General features: G+C 46.2%; 1 protein-coding gene across 1 annotated transcript in view; it reads right to left on the minus strand.

Annotated features, from left to right (window-relative positions):
- kif1c (kinesin family member 1C) overlaps window positions 1-7955 on the minus strand; it is an 86892-nt gene extending 78937 nt beyond the window's left edge. Inside the window, exon 1 of the mRNA XM_045211899.1 lies at window positions 7408-7955. The gene's annotated coding sequence lies outside the window, so the exon portion shown is untranslated. The remainder of the gene's footprint in view (window positions 1-7407) is intronic.
- Window positions 7956-8543: the final 588 nt, after the last annotated feature.

The raw sequence follows: 8543 nt of genomic DNA on the forward strand, positions 1-8543 counted from the left end.
ACCTGGAGCCCTGAGCTGGAGCCCTGAGCTGGAGCCCTGAGCTGGAGCCCTGAGCTGGAGCCCTGAGCTGGAGACCTGGAGCCCTGAGCTGGAGCCCTGAGCTGGAGCCCTGAGCTGGAGCCCTGAGCTGGAGCCCTGACCTGGAGCCCTGACCTGGAGCCCTGAGATGGAGCCCTGAAAACCCAATGCACAGCTGGAGCCCTGAGCTGGAGACCTGGAGCCCTGAGCTGGAGCCCTGAGCTGGAGCCCTGAGCTGGAGACCTGAGCTGGAGCCCTGAGCTGGAGACCTGAGCTGGAGCCCTGAGCTGGAGCCCTGAGCTGGAGCCCTGAGCTGGAGACCTGGAGCCCTGAGCTAGAGACCTGGAGCCCTGAGCTAGAGACCTGGAGCCCTGAGCTGGAGCCCTGAGCTGGAGCCCTGAGCTAGAGACCTGGAGCCCTGAGCTGGAGCCCTGAGCTGGAGCCCTGAGCTGGAGCCCTGAGCTGGAGCCATGAGCTGGAGCCCTGAGCTGGAGCCCTGAGCTGGAGCCCTGAGCTGGAGCCCTGAGCTGGAGCCCTGAGCTAGAGACCTGGAGCCCTGAGCTGGAGCCCTGAGCTGGAGCCCTGAGCTGGAGCCCTGAGCTGGAGCCCTGAGCTAGAGACCTGGAGCCCTGAGCTGGAGCCATGAGCTGGAGCCCTGAGCTGGAGACCTGGAGCCCTGAGCTGGACATCATTTATTTGACACATCTTAGATTTCTTATGCTTATACTTCCCTTATAGTTATAAGCAGTGGTGTATCACGGACCCCCTCAGCCCCCACATAACACACACCCCGGTATACGGTATAAACGGTATATCACCCAAGCCTAGTGTTAAGGCATCTGCATTCTTCCCATCCAAAACAGTTTGGAACAGTTCGTGCATATATTATGATGACATTTTGTGACCTTTTGGTCTTCAACAAGGGGTTTTTCAGCAGTTTGTGGGTTCTTTTTTCTCGAGGCAAGCCACATTTCGGTAGCCGAAGTTAATGATAGATTTCTTGAGTTATCTTAGATTAATTCTGTCTATTTTGAGGAAGTGTATACTGGCTACGGCATCTCAAAATGGACAAACAATACTATTGCCGCTTTTTTCTCATTTTTCAAGCGAAGATGTTTTAAGGGAGTACGGGAGCACACTCGATCGGTTCACCTAGCCGAGTTACCTAGGTTACCTAGCCGAGTTACCCGGGTTACCTAGCCGAGTTACCCGGGTTACCTAGCCGAGTTACCCGGGTTACCTAGCCGAGTTACCCGGGTTACCTAGCCGAGTTACCCGGGTTACCTAGCCGAGTTACCTAGGTTACCTAGCCGAGTTACCCGGGTTACCTAGCCGAGTTACCTAGGTTACCTAGCCGAGTTACCCGGGTTACCTAGCCGAGTTACCCGGGTTACCTAGCCGAGTTACCTAGCCGAGTTAGGCTGATGCCTTTACAAGCCTTTAGAAACATACACACTTAGGCTGCGCTAGTAGAAACAAAGGATCCTTTAGGGTCCAGTAGGGTCCGAGAGTTTTAAACTGTTTAGAGATAACAACCCATAACACTAGTCTACTGGTAGAATCCTAGTCTAAGACTACAGTTATACAGTTTGTCTTGTTTTAAACACCAAGCTGTTAGAAGTGATGCTGCTCTGATAACACCACTACTATACAGGTTTAGGTCTGAAGGAGACAGACTGAGGAAAACAGACAGAAGGAGAGAGAGAGAGAGAGAGAGAGACAGAGAGACAAGAGAGAGAGAGAGAGAGAGAGAGAGAGAGAGAGAGACAGAGAGAGAGAGAGAGACAGAGAGACAGAGAGAGAGAGAGAGAGAGAGAGACAGAGAGACAGAGAGAGAGAGAGAGAGACAGAGAGACAGAGAGAGAGAGAGAGAGACAGAGAGACAGAGAGAGAGAGAGAGAGAGAGAGAGACAGAGAGAGAGAGAGACAGAGAGAGAGAGAGAGACAGAGAGACAGAGAGAGAGAGAGAGAGAAGGAGAGGTAGACAGACAAGACGATTGATGGAATGTAGTAATGATGGTGTATCAGGCTAGCAGTCAGTCAGTCAGTCCTGCGGTCACCATGTGCTTCTACAGCCTACTCCTCTAATGTACACACACAGCAATCGCTAGGTCCTCCGCCCTATTTCTAAAGACTCACTAGTCTCTCTCATGACCAAACAATGGACTGGAGACTGGTTACATTATCTTAGTAGTGTTTACAACTGTCCTTATGCTCTCTCTCTCTGTGTGTGTGTGTGTGTGTGTGTGTGTGTGTGTGTGTGTGTGTGTGTGTGTGTGTGTGTGTGTCATGTGAGGTCAGAGCGTTATGGCAGTAATAAAAACTAATTGTGATGACATCACATTCGATGACTCTGAACAACACCTTCAACAGGTTGGAGACTTTAAGACAATCAAATGTGAATCACCCTGTTCCCTTTATAGTGCACTACTTTAGACCAGGGCCTCATGGTGCAGTGGTACACTACATAGAAACTATTAGCAGGGCCGTAGCTACAGTGGGGAAAAAAAGTATTTAGTCAGCCACCAATTGTGCAAGTTCTCCCACTTAAAAAGATGAGAGAGGCCTGTAATTTTCATCATAGGTACACGTCAACTATGACAGACAAATTGAGGAAAAAAAATCCAGAAAATCCCATTGTAGGATTTTTTATGAATTTATTTGCAAATTATGGTGGAAAATAAGTATTTGGTCACCTACAAACAAGCAAGAATTCTGGCTCTCACAGACCTGTAACTTCTTCTTTCAGAGGCTCCTCTGTCCTCCACTCGTTACCTGTATTAATGGCACCTGTTTGAACTTGTTATCAGTATAAAATACACCTGTCCACAACCTCAAACAGTCACACTCCAAACTTCACAATGGCCAAGACCAAAGAGCTGTCAAAGGACACCAAAAACAAAATTGTAGACCTGCACCAGGCTGGGAAGACTGAATCTGCAATAGGTAAGCAGCTTGGTTTGAAGAAATCAACTGTGGGAGCAATTATTAGGAAATGGAAGACATACAAGACCACTGATAATCTCCCTCGATCTGGGGCTCCACGCAAGATCTCACCCCGTGGGGTCAAAATGATCACAAGAACGGTGAGCAAAAATCCCAGAACCACACGGGGGGACCTAGTGAATGACCTGCAGAGAGCTGGGACCAAAGTAACAAAGCCAACCATCAGTAACACACTACGCCGCCAGGGACTCAAATCCTGCAGTGCGAGACGTGTCCCCCCTGCTTAAGCCAGTACATGTCCAGGCCCGTCTGAAGTGCATTTGGATGATCCAGAAGAGGATTGGGAGAATGTCATATGGTCAGATGAAACCAAAATATAACTTTTTGGTAAAAACTCAACTCGTCATGTTTGGAGGACAAAGAATGCTGAGTTGCATCCAAAGAACACCATACCTACTGTGAAGCATGGGGTTGGAAACATCATGCTTTGGGGCTGTTTTTCTGCAAAGGGACCAGGACGACTGATCCGTGTAAAGGAAAGAATGAATGGGGCCATGTATCGTGAGATTTTGAGTGAAACCCTCCTTCCATCAGCAAGGGCATTGAAGATGAAACGTGGCTGGGTCTTTCAGCATGACAATGATCCCAAACACACCGCCCGGGCAACGAAGGAGTGGCTTCGTAAGAAGCATTTCAAGGTCCTGGAGTGGCCTAGCCAGTCTCCAGATCTCAACCCCCATAGAAAATCTTTGTAGGGAGTTGAAAGTCTGTGTTGCCCAGCGACAGCCCCAAAACATCACTGCTCTAGAGGAGATCTGCATGGAGGAATGGGCCAAAATACCAGCAACAGTGTGTGAAAACCTTGTGAAGACTTACAGAAAACGTTTGACCTGTGTCATTGCCAACAAAGGGTATATAACAAAGTATTGAGAAACTTTTGTTATTGACCAAATACTTATTTTCCACCATCATATGCCAATAAATTCATTAAAAATCCTACAATGTGATTTTCTGGATTTTTTTTTTTCATTTTGTCGTGTACCTATGATGAAAATTACAGGCCTCTCTCATCTTTTTAAGTGGGAGAACTTGCACAATTGGTGGCTGACTAAATACTTTTTTTCCCCACTGTACATATCAGGACACAAGTAAAAAAATAAAAAAATATTTGAACTCAGTCGGGGTCTCAACTTACTGTTGAGAGTTAGAATAGTAGAATACACAAGGTGCCATTTGTTCCAATAGTAGAATACACAAGGTGCCATTTGTTCCAATAGTAGAATACACAAGGTGCCATTTGTTCCAATAGTAGAATACACAAGGTGCCATTTGTTCCAAAAGTAGAATACACAAGGTGCCATTTGTTCCAAAAGTAGAATACACAAGGTGCCATTTGTTCCAATAGTAGAATACACAAGGTGCCATTTGTTCCAATAGTAGAATACACAACGTGCCATTTGTTCCAATAGTAGAATACACAAGGTGCCATTTGTTCCAATAGTAGAATACACAAGGTGCCATTTGTTCCAATAGTAGAATACACAAGGTGCCATTTGTTCCAATAGTAGAATACACAAGGTGCCATTTTGAAACTTGGTTGCAGCAGTTCTCTTATATGTCACTCACTGACAGTCACTCAATTAGCATATGTAAAAATGTTTAGATTGGTAAATTAGTCTAGTTAGTCGAGCCAGTCTAGTTAGTCGAGCCAGTCTAGTTAGTCGAGCCAGTCTAGTTAGTCGAGCCAGTCTAGTTAGTCGAGCCAGTCTAGTTAGTCGAGCCAGTCTAGTTAGTCTAGCCAGTCTAGTTAGTCGAGCCAGTCTAGTTAGTCGAGCCAGTCTAGTTAGTCGAGCCAGGGAAGGAACCTCCAGGGGACTGACCTCCAGGGGACTGACCTCCAGGGGACTGACCTCCAGGGGACTGACCTCCAGGGGACTGACCTCCAGGGGACTGACCTCCAGGGGACTGACCTCCAGGGCCCTGACCTCCAGGGGACTGACCTCCAGGGGACTGACCTCCAGGGGACTGACCTCCAGGGGACTGACCTCCAGGGCCCTGACCTCCAGGGGACTGACCTCCAGGGGATTGACCTCCAGGGGACTGACCTCCAGGGGGTCCACATCGATTTTGTCATCTTAGATATCATATTAACCAGGCAAAAGTCATGGCAAAATGTGTAGAATTGCAGGAAATCAGCTTTACAACTACAAAAATCTCTACCCAACCCATGGCAACTGATTTGTTTACCTTTTGGTAATAAAAGAATGTTTCTGCTAACAGATCCCTCAGTATGTATTAAATGATCGTTTTTAATCCCAGTGCTGAGGTAATGTGAGTTAATGTGTAGAGGCTAATTGTATTGCTAATAGGCTGTGTGTTTGTAGAATGGGGAATGAACCTACAGCAGCCAATGTGATAATGGCTGGGGTCATTTTAGCTTGTTTTTGTTGTTCTCCAAAAAGCATTTTAGAGTTCTTAAATTGTATAGAAATGCAGTAAGTAATCTTAAACTTTTTACACATTTTTTGGATCGGGGGAATAGTTGACTCAAAGAGAGAGAAAGATAATAGTTGAACAATTTTGAACAAATTAATTTATTCCAAAATGAAGAAGCAGAGAGAGAGAAAGAGAGCTAACTATATTTCGAAATATCTTTTTTTTTCACTATCACTTTCTTAGCTAGCGTCGAATGCAGCTAGCTAGTTTAGCCTACTCAAAAACCCAGCTCAAACAGAGAGGAATGCAGCTAGCTAGTTTAGCCTACTCAAAAACCTGGCTCAAACAGAGAGGAATGCAGCTAGCTAGTTTAGCCTACTCAAAAACCCAGCTCAAACAGAGAGGAATGCTATGCTAGCTAGCTGGCTATGGATATCCAATACTGGAACTCTTCCAAGTCAAGGTAAGCTTTTGGTTTTATTAATTTATTGCCACCGGGGCCCGCTGGTGTAACTGATAAACTGCTTGCTGACTGCATGATTGTAGCGGGTTTACTAACGCCTTAGTTCTAGTAGCTATGGTGACTACATGTAGGCTGTGTGTAGCGATTAGCAGTCATGATATGAACGTTTGGCTTGGAAAGGTTTTTTCGACTGGTCACAGACAGCTGATGTGTTGTGCACTGAAGTCCACATGCAAAGGAAAAAGGTGAGAGGATGAGAGCGCGTAGATAGATGCAAGAAGGAATTATATATACAACTAGCAGTGATCATGCTGTTTTTATGTGGCTGCTATGAAAGTTAATTGTGTTTGCGTGTGATCAGCGGTGTATTCATTCCGTCGATTCTGTTGAAAAACTCGGCCTAGCAGTATCTAGAGCGTTGGTTACCGTAACTGTGCTGCTGGCAACAATTTCATTACGTTTTTTTGCTGACATTTACTGACACCTGTCATATTCAACGGGTGTTGCGCGTTCATAAATTAATCTGTTATTCTGCGCTCTGGCACAGAGACGAGAGTGCTCTGAAATCGTTGTAGATAGCCAGAGTGAATTTACGAATGCACCCCTTGATTACTCTAATTTTTCTCTTGACCTTCGCACCTACGTTGTAAACTTTCATTCATAGGCTAGGTTGTAGCAACCTCATGATGGGTACAGGGAACATTAGAGTATCATGTAGTAGCCTAAACCTATCAATGTTACATTGAACTGGGTGAATGGAATATGAATGACAGTCATCCAATATGCTGTAATAGAAATAAGGCCATGCTCATGAAAAATAAAATCGTCCTCCCTCATCTTAAACGGCACTGATGTATCTACCTCCGTCAGTCCAGTATCCCAGCACATTGTTAATATGGTATTGAACAGACCTGTATTTAGTATGCTTACTTACTTACTTGTGTATTTCAAATGTCTTATTCTTATTTCTCGTGTGTTTTGTTTTGTATTACATTGTTATTGATTATTGCATTGTTGGGTTTTGAGTTTGCAATAAATGCATTTCACTGTACTTGTGCATGTGACATTAAAACTTGAAACCTGAAACTTAACAGGCTGGACCTCCGGTAGGTCCACGTGATCCCTCAAGCGACGTCACCAGGGACGGGCTTCGTGCCACCGGGGCCAGCGAGACTCCCGACAGTCAGTCGGGAGGGTGGCATTTAGAACGGTCTGTGACTAGGTGACTTTCATCATCATCTAATGTGTTGTCCTAATACCATGTCAAAAATAACATTTGCTGTAAATAAACGCGTCATAGCCTGAAGGATGATTGGAATGTTTCTGATCTAACTCGAAGCTACAATCTAACTTTAGAGTTACTGACCACACACACCGTGTCTCTAAACTGGCCAGGCCTACCGGCCCGGTCCCGTGTCTCTGAGCTGGCCAGGCCTACCGGCCCGGTCCCGTGTCTCTGAGCTGGCCAGGCCTACCGGTCCGGTCCCGTGTCTCTGAGCAAACCAGGCCAAACGGGCTGGTCCCCTGGCCAAGTTATGACTCACCTTTACTGGAGAAAAAACGGTGGGTCTAGTGGCTCAGCGACGTCCAGTTAGATAATCCTCGTCATACCCCGTTACCGCACGAAACAGAAATAAGAATCACGGAGAAAAGTGTTCCAAAAGTTGGGTGGGGGCGCTGTGTCCTTTAGGCGAATTAAAACTCCTCGCGACCTGAAAGTAAAACTTCCCAAACGATTAAAAGTGTCGTTAATACCGGGAGATTAAGTGTCGAGGAGAGAGGAGTTAGTCCAGGGAGAGAGAAACGGAAAGTTTAGCGTCGTCCGATCGGTGTGGTCTGATCTGGGGGAGGGCTGAATCACGGCAGAGGAAAAGGCAGGCAGAGTTCTGGTCCCGTTAACGTTCTGTCTGTCCGGTGAACCGGAGTTAGTTTGACCTCAGGTCCCGGTCTGACAGCTGGACGGGGAAGTCCTCTCTCCGTTAATTACCGGGCCGGTTGTAACGGAAAAATAAAAATAAAATAAAAAATAAAAGTGTGTGGCCCTCGCCTCGCCTCGCCTCGAGCGCTCCTCCTATCCTCTCCTCTCCCACTGTTCAGCGGAACCAGCCGGTCGCCATCTCCCGCGTGACGTCAGGGGTAGGACCGGACAGCGAGCTCAGTTAAAGGGGCAGTGTATTTGGGTGTGTTTGAGCAGGGTTCGAGCGAAAACCTGCACCCCAAATTGTATTTGTCACATGCGCTGAATACAATCTTACTGTGAAATGCTTACTTACAAGCCCTTAACCAACAATGTAGTTTTAAGACAAATAAGAGTTAAGAAAATATTTACTAAATAAACTAAAGTTTTTAAAAAGTAACACAATAAAAGAACAATAACGAGGCTATATACAGGAAGTACTGGTACAGAGTCAATGTGTAATAACAGTAGGGAGGCTATATACAGGGGGTACCGGTACAGAGTCAATGGGAAATAACAGTAGGGAGGCTATATACAGGGGGTACCGGTACAGAGTCAATGGGAAATAACAGTAGGGAGGCTATATACAGGGGGTACTGGTACAGAGGCTATATACAGGGGGTACCGGTACAGAGTCAATGTGCAGGGGTACAGGTTAGTCAAGGTAATACCGAGGCTATATACAGGGGGGTACTGGTACAGAGTCAATGTGTAATAACAGTA

Source organism: Coregonus clupeaformis, chromosome 39 (assembly GCF_020615455.1).
Source record: "Coregonus clupeaformis isolate EN_2021a chromosome 39, ASM2061545v1, whole genome shotgun sequence".
In the NCBI taxonomy this organism is placed as follows: domain Eukaryota; kingdom Metazoa; phylum Chordata; class Actinopteri; order Salmoniformes; family Salmonidae; genus Coregonus; species Coregonus clupeaformis.